Here is an 8,474-nt window from a genome sequence, read left to right on the forward strand (position 1 = left end):
GAGTGCAACGGTTTCACAGCATCATCTTTCAGGATTTGAAATAGCTCAACTGGAATTCCATCACCTCCACTAGCTTTGTTCATAGTGATGCTTCCCAAGGCCCACTTGACTTCACATTCCAGGATGTCTGGCTCTAGGTGAGTGATCACACCCTCGTGATTATCTGGGTCATGAAGATCTTTTTTGTACAGTTCTTCTGTGTATTCTTGCCACCTCTTCTTAATATCTTCTGCTTCTGTTAGGTCCCTACCATTTCTGTCCTTTATTGAGCCCATCTTTGCATGAAATGTTCCCTTGGTATCTCTAATTTTCTTGAAGAGATCTCTAGTCTTTCCCATTCTATTGTTTTCCTCTGTTTCTTGGCATTGATCACTGAGGAAGGCTTTCTTATCTCTCCTTGCTGTTCTTTGGAACTCTGCATTCAAATGGGTATATCTTTCCTTTTCTTCTTTGCTTTTTGCTTCCCGTCTTTTCACAGCTATTTTTGTAAGGCCTTCTCAGACAGCCATAACTAGATATATGAGTCGTGTTCAACTCTTTGTGACCTTATGGACTGTAGCCCACCAGGCTCCTCTGTCTATGGGATTCTCCAGGCAAGAATCCCGGAGTGGGTTGCCATTTCCTTCTCCAGCGGGATCTTCTCAGCCCAGGGATTAAACCTGGGTCTCTTGCAGTGCAGGCAGATTCTTTGCCATCTGAGCCACCAGGAAAGCCCATAATTATATATACATCTAAATAAACATACAGACCCTGAAAAGTAGTGGAAAGAAATACACTGGTGAGTAAAATCTTGTTATATTTGAATGTGGAACCAAGGCTGTCCTTCATCTTTATATCTTTTGCTCATCTGTATTTTCTAATTTTCCTACGATGAACATGGATTGCTTTTATAATAAGAAAAAAATGCAATTTTTAAAAGGCAAGTAGGAGTCGAGAGAATGATTTATTTTAGATATAGTCTAGTGTTATTTTGCTGTCATAAGAGATCCAGGTGAAATTTAAGAATTGCGACTTTACGTCTAATTACTTTCGTTAAAAAAATATGCAGCCATACGTTATTCTGGCATATTTTATGTACAATAAAACTTTCAAAACCAAAGTGTATAGCTGGATGAATTTTGGGAAACATATATTCCTGTGAATGTAGTTTTTTTGTTGTTGTTGTTCCTCTCTTCAACTTTTATATCTAGTTCTGGATGCTGCTTCTTAAAAAAAATTTATTGAGGTATAACTGATTACAACAACCTGCACATTTAAAAAAGTGTACAATTTGAACAATTTAACGTGAAAAGGAGGGTCAGTTTTACCTGGATTGCAAATTCTGAATCTGGATCTTTCATGACCGTAGGTAAATTATTTGATTTCTTTAGCCAAAGTTTTCTCACCTATGGTTCATATATTAATCTTTTACTGTTTCTAAGAAGACTAAATAAATCAAGTGTACTTCCCCGGTGGCTCAGTGGTAAAGAAACTGCCTGCCAATCCAGGAGACTCAGGAAATGCAGGTTCAATCCCTGGGTCAGGAAGATCTCGTGGAATGGGAAATGGCAACGCATTCTAGTATTCTTGCCTGGAGAATCCCATGGACAGAGGAGCCTGGCAGGCTACAGTCCATGGGGTCGTAAAAGAGTCAGACCCAACTGAACATAGACTAACCAACAACAAACAAATAACTATGCAGTAATGCCCTGGCCCCTAGAATGCATGCTTAGTCATGTCTGACTCTCTATGACCCCGCCGACTACCGCCTGCCAGGCTCCTCTGTCCATGGGATTCTCCAGGCAAGAATACTGGAGTGGGTTGCCATTTCCTTCTCCAGGGGATCTTCCCGACCCAGGGATCGAACTTGCTTCTCCTGTGTCTCCCTCTCCTGCGTTGGTTGGCAGATTCTTTACCACTGCAACACCTGGGAAGCCCACCCTGACTCCTAGGGACCCAATAAATAAGGACTGGTATTATTGTGCTTCTCATCCTTTTCCAAATAGGGAATCTGAGATACAGTGAGGTTACAAACATGCTTAAAAGGTCACACAGCTGGACAGAGAATGCAGCTAACTGGGAGACCTGGCTCTTCATGTTGGAAATCTTTAAAGATGCCTTCTAAAGGGATCTCCCAGTGTGAGGGTGGCCCTCTTGGCCAGGAAGTTGGGAGAACAGTGCCTCTCCAGTGCTCGGGCTCCCTTTTTTGTTTAACACTGGCTTTGCAGTGAAAAACAGGGTGGGAATTCTTGGCAATCCATCGGTTAATAAGAACGATTCCCTGCATGGTGTGTGGGTTTGATCCCTGGTCAGGTAACTAAGACCTGGCATGCCCTGCAGTGCAAGGCACTGGAGCAAAGAATAGCAACTTTATTCAGAAAGCCAGCAGACCAAAAAGACGGCAGATTCATGTCCCAAAGAACTATCTGAACTGATTTAGAATTCAGGCTTCTTTTATACCAAAAGGGGAGGGTATGTGGCTGGTCCTTGCAAATTTGCTGGTGCCAGAATCCTTCTTACTGGTGTCCACGTAGCCCTGTCTGGTTCTCAATGTCCCTGCAAACCTCCAACAAGACTAATGGTATTCTCCCGCTTACAACTTCTTCATGGGAAAGCCTTATCCCTTTAAAGATCAGCGCCTTGAGAATGGACTCTCCTGTATATTTCAGGCTACAGGCAACATTCTTTTACAAAAGGTGCAGACCTAGAGGCAACAGAGCACAAGAGAGTTAAAGGAATAGATTCAACAGTGGAGTCAGGTTTATTCTTCTCTTGTTACAGTGTTGCTTCAGGCAAGTTGTCCTAAACTCAGTTTCCCAATCAGTTAAAGGGAGAAACTAGATCAATATGAGCCACCTTTGGAGGCTCCAGGGGCATTAGATGAGATAACAGCTAAAATCAAATTTTAAAGCTCCGCAAATGTGACCCAATGGTTCAACATTAAGTTCTTTGAGAGAAAAAAATTGGAATTTCACAGGAAGGACCTCAAGAATAACCATGTGCTAATCCCTAGTCCTCCTACTGATGTAATAATAATAATAATCATACTTATTGATTAAACACCTATCCTGTGTTGAGGTCCTACTAGGTGCATTATGAGGCAGTTTTTCAGATATCTCTTCACCTGCTCTTCAGCACGCCAGGCTAGATAGACAGCACCAGTTTCACTGTACAGATGAGAAAACAAAAACCAAGAGAGTTTAATTATCTAAAGTTTCTATAAGAGTATGCCTCAAATAATTTCAGAAAATAAGGAGAAACAATTTCTGCTTCATTTCGTGAGCCCTGCAAAACCTTAATACCAGCGCCGGTTAAGAATATTTTAAGCCATGAAAATTCTAGACCAAAATTACCCATGAACATAAACATAAAAATTCTCAAAAAGAGAAAGGCAAATTGGGACTTCCCCGGTGATCCAGTAGTTAAGACTCTGCCTTCCAACACAGGAGGCACGGGTTCAATCCTTGGTCAGGGAACTAAGGTCTCACACGCTGCTTGGTGCAGCCAAAAATTTACTTAAAATAAAAGGCAAATAGAACCCAATACTATATATTAAAAAAGGATAATATATCACAACAAAGTGAAATTTATCCTAGCAAAGCAAGGGAGTTTCAACATTTAAAAATAAACTAATTCCCCATATTAAAAAAAAGAAAAAGATTATGTGATGATCACTTCAAAGTATATGGGAAAATCATTTGATGAATTCAATACCGATTCATGATTTCAAAAAAAAAAAGCATCCGTAAACTCAGAATAAAATGGAATTTCTCAATCTGATAAATGGTAATAATAATTTAAAAATCTACAAGTATCAAAATACATAATAGTAACAAGATAAATACTTTCCATTATAGACTAGGACCAGAGCAAGGATATTTACCCTTCTTCTATAAGATACTGCATTGGGTATCCTAGCCAGAATAATAAAGCAAGATAAATCCATAAAAAACACACAGATTAGAAAGGAAGAAATGAAGCTATCTTTATTCACAGATAACAAATTTTTTTAATATATAAGTCTTAAAGAAACTCTAGAAAATAAAAATAAGTGCATTTAGCAAGGATCCAGGATACAAGATTAATATATAAAAGTTATAATTCTGTATACTAGGTACAAACAAATGGAAGAAGAAATTAGAAGAATATCATTTATAATAGCATCTGAAGGCATAAAATACCTAAGGATAAATTTTAGAAAATACATGCAAGACCTTAACACTGGAAACTACAAGAAAGTGCAAAACTAACGAAAACTCAAATCAATGGAGAGCTACCCCATGTCTGTGGAATAGAATCTTAAACACTAATTCTGTCCAAAAGCATCTACAAATTCAATGCATTGCAATCAAAATTACAGCTGGCCTTTTTTTTTAAAAAAGGTCATCCCTGATAGCTCAGTTGCTAAAAACTCCGCCTGCAATGCAGGAGACCCTGGTTCAATTTCTGGGTCAGGAAGATCCCCTGGAGAAGGAACAGGCTACCCACACCAGTATTCTTGGACTTCCCTTGTGGCTCTGCTGGTAAAGAATCTGCCTGCAATACAGGGGACCTGGGTTTGATCCCTGTGTTGGGAAAGTTCCCCTGGAGAAGGGAAAAGCTACCCACTCCAGTATTCTGGCCTGGAGAATTCCACGGACTATACAGTTCATGGGGTCACAAAGAGTCGGACACGACTGAGCGACTTTCACTTTTCACTTTTTTAAAAAACAGAAACTGATGAGCTGTATGTGATTTATTTGAAAAGGCAAAGCGTCTATAATAGTCAAAATAATTATGAAAGGTAGATACTTTCAGTACCTGATTTCAGGATTTAGTGTAAAACGACAACAATCAAGATGGTGTGACATTGGCATAGTCAAATATACCAATGAAATAGGCGAGTCCAGAGGCAGGCACCGTCTGTTCTTTCACAAACCTCTTCTAACACAAGGCGGCATTAGAGAGCCCTTGGATGCCATTCCTGCTCAATCCAGCAGATGGCAGCAGGCTCACACCAACGTCTAAAGACACCAGGCTGAATTTCCGGGCTCCTTTGTGTCCTGCGTTTCTTTACTTCTTTCCTCCAATTGCCGCTATCTCTGCCCAGTCAATCTGTCATACAGAAGGGGGACACTTAAATGAAAGACGATGGAAACACACCCATGAGCCCCATATATGCCAGGTGTTGTTTTCCACCCTTAATAATAAATATTTCATAACTACTTCAACTGTATATCATGAGAATGATTTTTTCATTTGAAAGATAATCAAACAGAAGCTCAGACAGGGGGAATTGTTCCTAAGTACTGAGCTGGAAGTGCTGAAGATGGGCTTGAGCTTGGCCTTTCTTTCCACATGGTGGTGGTTTAGCTGCTAAGTCGTGTCCGACTCTTGCGACCCCATGGACTGTAGCCCGCCAGGATCCTCTTTCCACGGGGATTCTCTAAGCAAGAATACTGGAGTGGGTCACCATGCCCTCCTCCAGGGGACCTTCCCACCCTTACCATCCACCAAAAAAGTAATGCAGAAGGCTGCAAATAAGAAAAGAGTTTATGGGACTTCCCTGGCAGTCCAGGGGTTAAGATTCTGACCAGGGGACTTTGCAGGGGACCCGAATTTGAATCCTGGTTGAGGAATTAAAATCCCACATGCCTCAAAGCACAACCAAAATATTTTTAAAAAATTAAAAAGAGTTTATTTGGAGTCTTAAGAATTGCAGTTCAGGTCCAAAAAGCATCTTGAATCTCTGACAGGTGTTCTGGATGACTTCATCAGGTCAAAAGGTCAGATTCCATCCAGGCTGAAATGTGCATGTCACATTATTTTTTTTTTTATTGGTGTATGCTGCTGCTGTTGCTAAGTCGCTTCAGTCGTGTCTGACTCTGTGCCACCCCATAGATGGCAGCCCACCAGGCTCCCTCGACCCTGGGATTCTCCAGGCAAGAACACTGGAGTGGGTTGCCATTTCCTTCTCCAATGCATGAAGGTGAAAAGTGAAAGTGAAGTCGCTCAGTCGTGTCTGACTCTTAGCGACCCCATGGACTGCAGCCTACTAGGCTCCTCCATCCATGGGATTTTTCCAGGCAAGAGTACTGAAGTGGGTTGCCATTGCCTTCTCTGTTATTGTCGTATACTTATTTACAATGTTGCATTAGTTTCAGGTGTACAACAAAGTGAATCAGTTATACATATATCCACTATTGTTTAGATTGTTTACCCATATAGGTCATTACAGAGTACTTAGTACTGTTCCCTATGCTATACAGTAGGTCTTTATTAGTTATCTGTTTTATAGATAGTATGTATTTGTCAACCCCAACCTCCCAGTTTATCCCTCCACCCTCTCTTTCCCCCTTGAAGGTCACACTTTCTTAAAGGCCTCCTGCCCGGCTCCACTTTGGAGAGCTCACCTAGCAATATTGTTGCTGTTGTTTAGTCACTAAGTCATGTCCTGCTCTTTGCAAGACCATGAACTGTAGCCCACTGGGTTCCTTGGTCCATGGGTTTTTCCAGGCAAGAATATGGTGTGGGTTGCCATTTCCTTCTCCAGGGAATATTCCCACGCCAGGGATCAAACTCACATCTCCTGTGATGGCAGGCAATTGTTTACTACTGAGCCACCTGGGAAGCCCTCACTTTGCAATATTGACTCTCTTTTGATTTTCCTTTCATGCTAGTAAATGCCAAACACAAACTATGGAAACACAGTGCCTGCCTGCAAAGAGTTCTCATTTTGTGGGGAAGATCATATGCAAATGCAGGCAAAAACAAAACTATAGAGAGATAATTCTGTGGGTGACTAATTAGCATGTGAATGGCACCAAATTTTTGTCTAGTCAGGGAAGACTTCCTGGAGGAGGAGAGTCTTCCACTTGAGCTTTCGAGGGTGAGTAAGACTTGAAGTATGGAATAGGTCAGCATATAGTCTTGGCCTGAGTGGGGAGCCTTGATGGGAATAGGGAGGTCGGCTAGACTGGTTGAAAGGTCCTGGAAGGGAATGAAAGGGAATAAATCTGGAAGATTGGGTTGGGGACAAATTGTGGAGGTTTCTGAGGACCCAGAGGAGGGCCTCTAAGTGTACTTTATGCACTGATGTCTTATGAAGGCTCAGAGCTAGGGTAGGTGCATAGGAAAGGAGTGACAAGATAAAGTCAGCTCTTAGTGAAGATTAACATGAGGCAGCCTGTTAGGCTGCAGAAAAAGTGAGAGTGAAATTGAAGGGCCTGCAGGGGCACGCAGAGGGAATTTGAATATTTCCTCTATGGCAGGCATTAAGCACTCAGCATATATTATGACATGTAATCCTCCCAAGAGCCCTGGGAGATTTGTGTCATTAGCCTCTCTGTTTCACAGATGACTAAAGCAAGGTTAAGGAATCCCAAGGTTACCTGGCTTAAAACCAGCAGAGCTTGGTCCTCACTTCAGTAACATATGTACTAAAATCGGAACAATACAGAGAAGATTAGCATGGCCCCTGCGCAAGGATGACACGCAAACTGACGAAGTGTTTCATAGCTTAAACAAACGAGCAAAAAATAAAAACATACAAACAAAAATGAACAGAGCTCAGATTTGAACCCACACAGCCTACCACCCAAGCTCACTTTCTAAGCCCTATGCTATGTCACTGTTATACCACTGACCTAGAAAAATCCAGACTGCCTAAGTCTGAGACAGTCACCTCATCTGGCATATCCAGCAAGGCGGAGGGTAGAGAAAAGTATTTAGGACTTTGCTCAGGAAGATGCCTGAGTATTCAGGACATCCAATGCCTCTAAACAAAGAGTTGGGAATTGTCGTGTAAGTTAGCTTATGATTGCTTTTGATTGCTTGCTTGTTTCGCCATGCCACTTAGCTTGTGGGATCTTGGTTCCCCAACCAGAGACTGAACCCAAGCCACAGCAGTGAAGGCATCAAAAGCATTGAGTCCTAACCACAGGACCACCAGGGAATTCCCAGCTTTTGGTTACAATGGGAGGGGCTGACATCAAACTTTTGGTTGCCTAGACATCCACTTCAAAGACATCCATCTCTGACAAGCATATTGCAGGCTACAAAATCAGATAAAGGGTCAGACCACCCCACCCATGAAGTTCTGCTTTCAGAAAGCTCTGGGTGACCTAGCTAACTGACCACTTGAGTGACCCCAATTTTCCCTTCCCTGCTTTATTTCTTTTGTGTTTTAAATTCACCCAAAAAGAGTGAACCTATGAAATCCCAGATACCTCACCCTCACCCCAATAAAGGCAGAACCCCAGGTCTGAGCTCTCTCTCTCTGAGACCTCGCTGTGTGGCTACTACAGTGCTGCATACCCTCCAGGACCGTGAGTAGCAAACCTTGTCTTTTCAAAGTTCCCTGATCGTTGTTGCTGAGGTGCATAGTAAGAATCACAATGGCTGGTCCAGCCTCAACATTGGCTTCAACTGGGGAAGACTCAGTGGTGCTCCCATGAGGAGTACAACCCAGTTGAGTGCCTGCAGGCATTCCTAGCTCATAGCATCCACAGACTGAG

The 8,474-nt window shown here is 42.1% G+C and overlaps 1 non-coding gene across 1 annotated transcript; it reads left to right on the top strand.

Annotated features, from left to right (window-relative positions):
• The first annotated feature begins 7,370 nt into the window (after positions 1-7,370).
• LOC145543891 (U6 spliceosomal RNA) lies at positions 7,371-7,480 on the top strand. Its single transcript, XR_014081136.1, has one exon. It is a non-coding gene; the product is annotated as a U6 spliceosomal RNA (small nuclear RNA).
• Positions 7,481-8,474: the final 994 nt, after the last annotated feature.

Source organism: Giraffa tippelskirchi, chromosome 3, assembly GCF_054371585.1.
Source record: "Giraffa tippelskirchi isolate mGirTip1 chromosome 3, T2T-mGirTip1v1.2.pri, whole genome shotgun sequence".
Classification (NCBI taxonomy): Eukaryota; Metazoa; Chordata; class Mammalia; order Artiodactyla; family Giraffidae; genus Giraffa; species Giraffa tippelskirchi.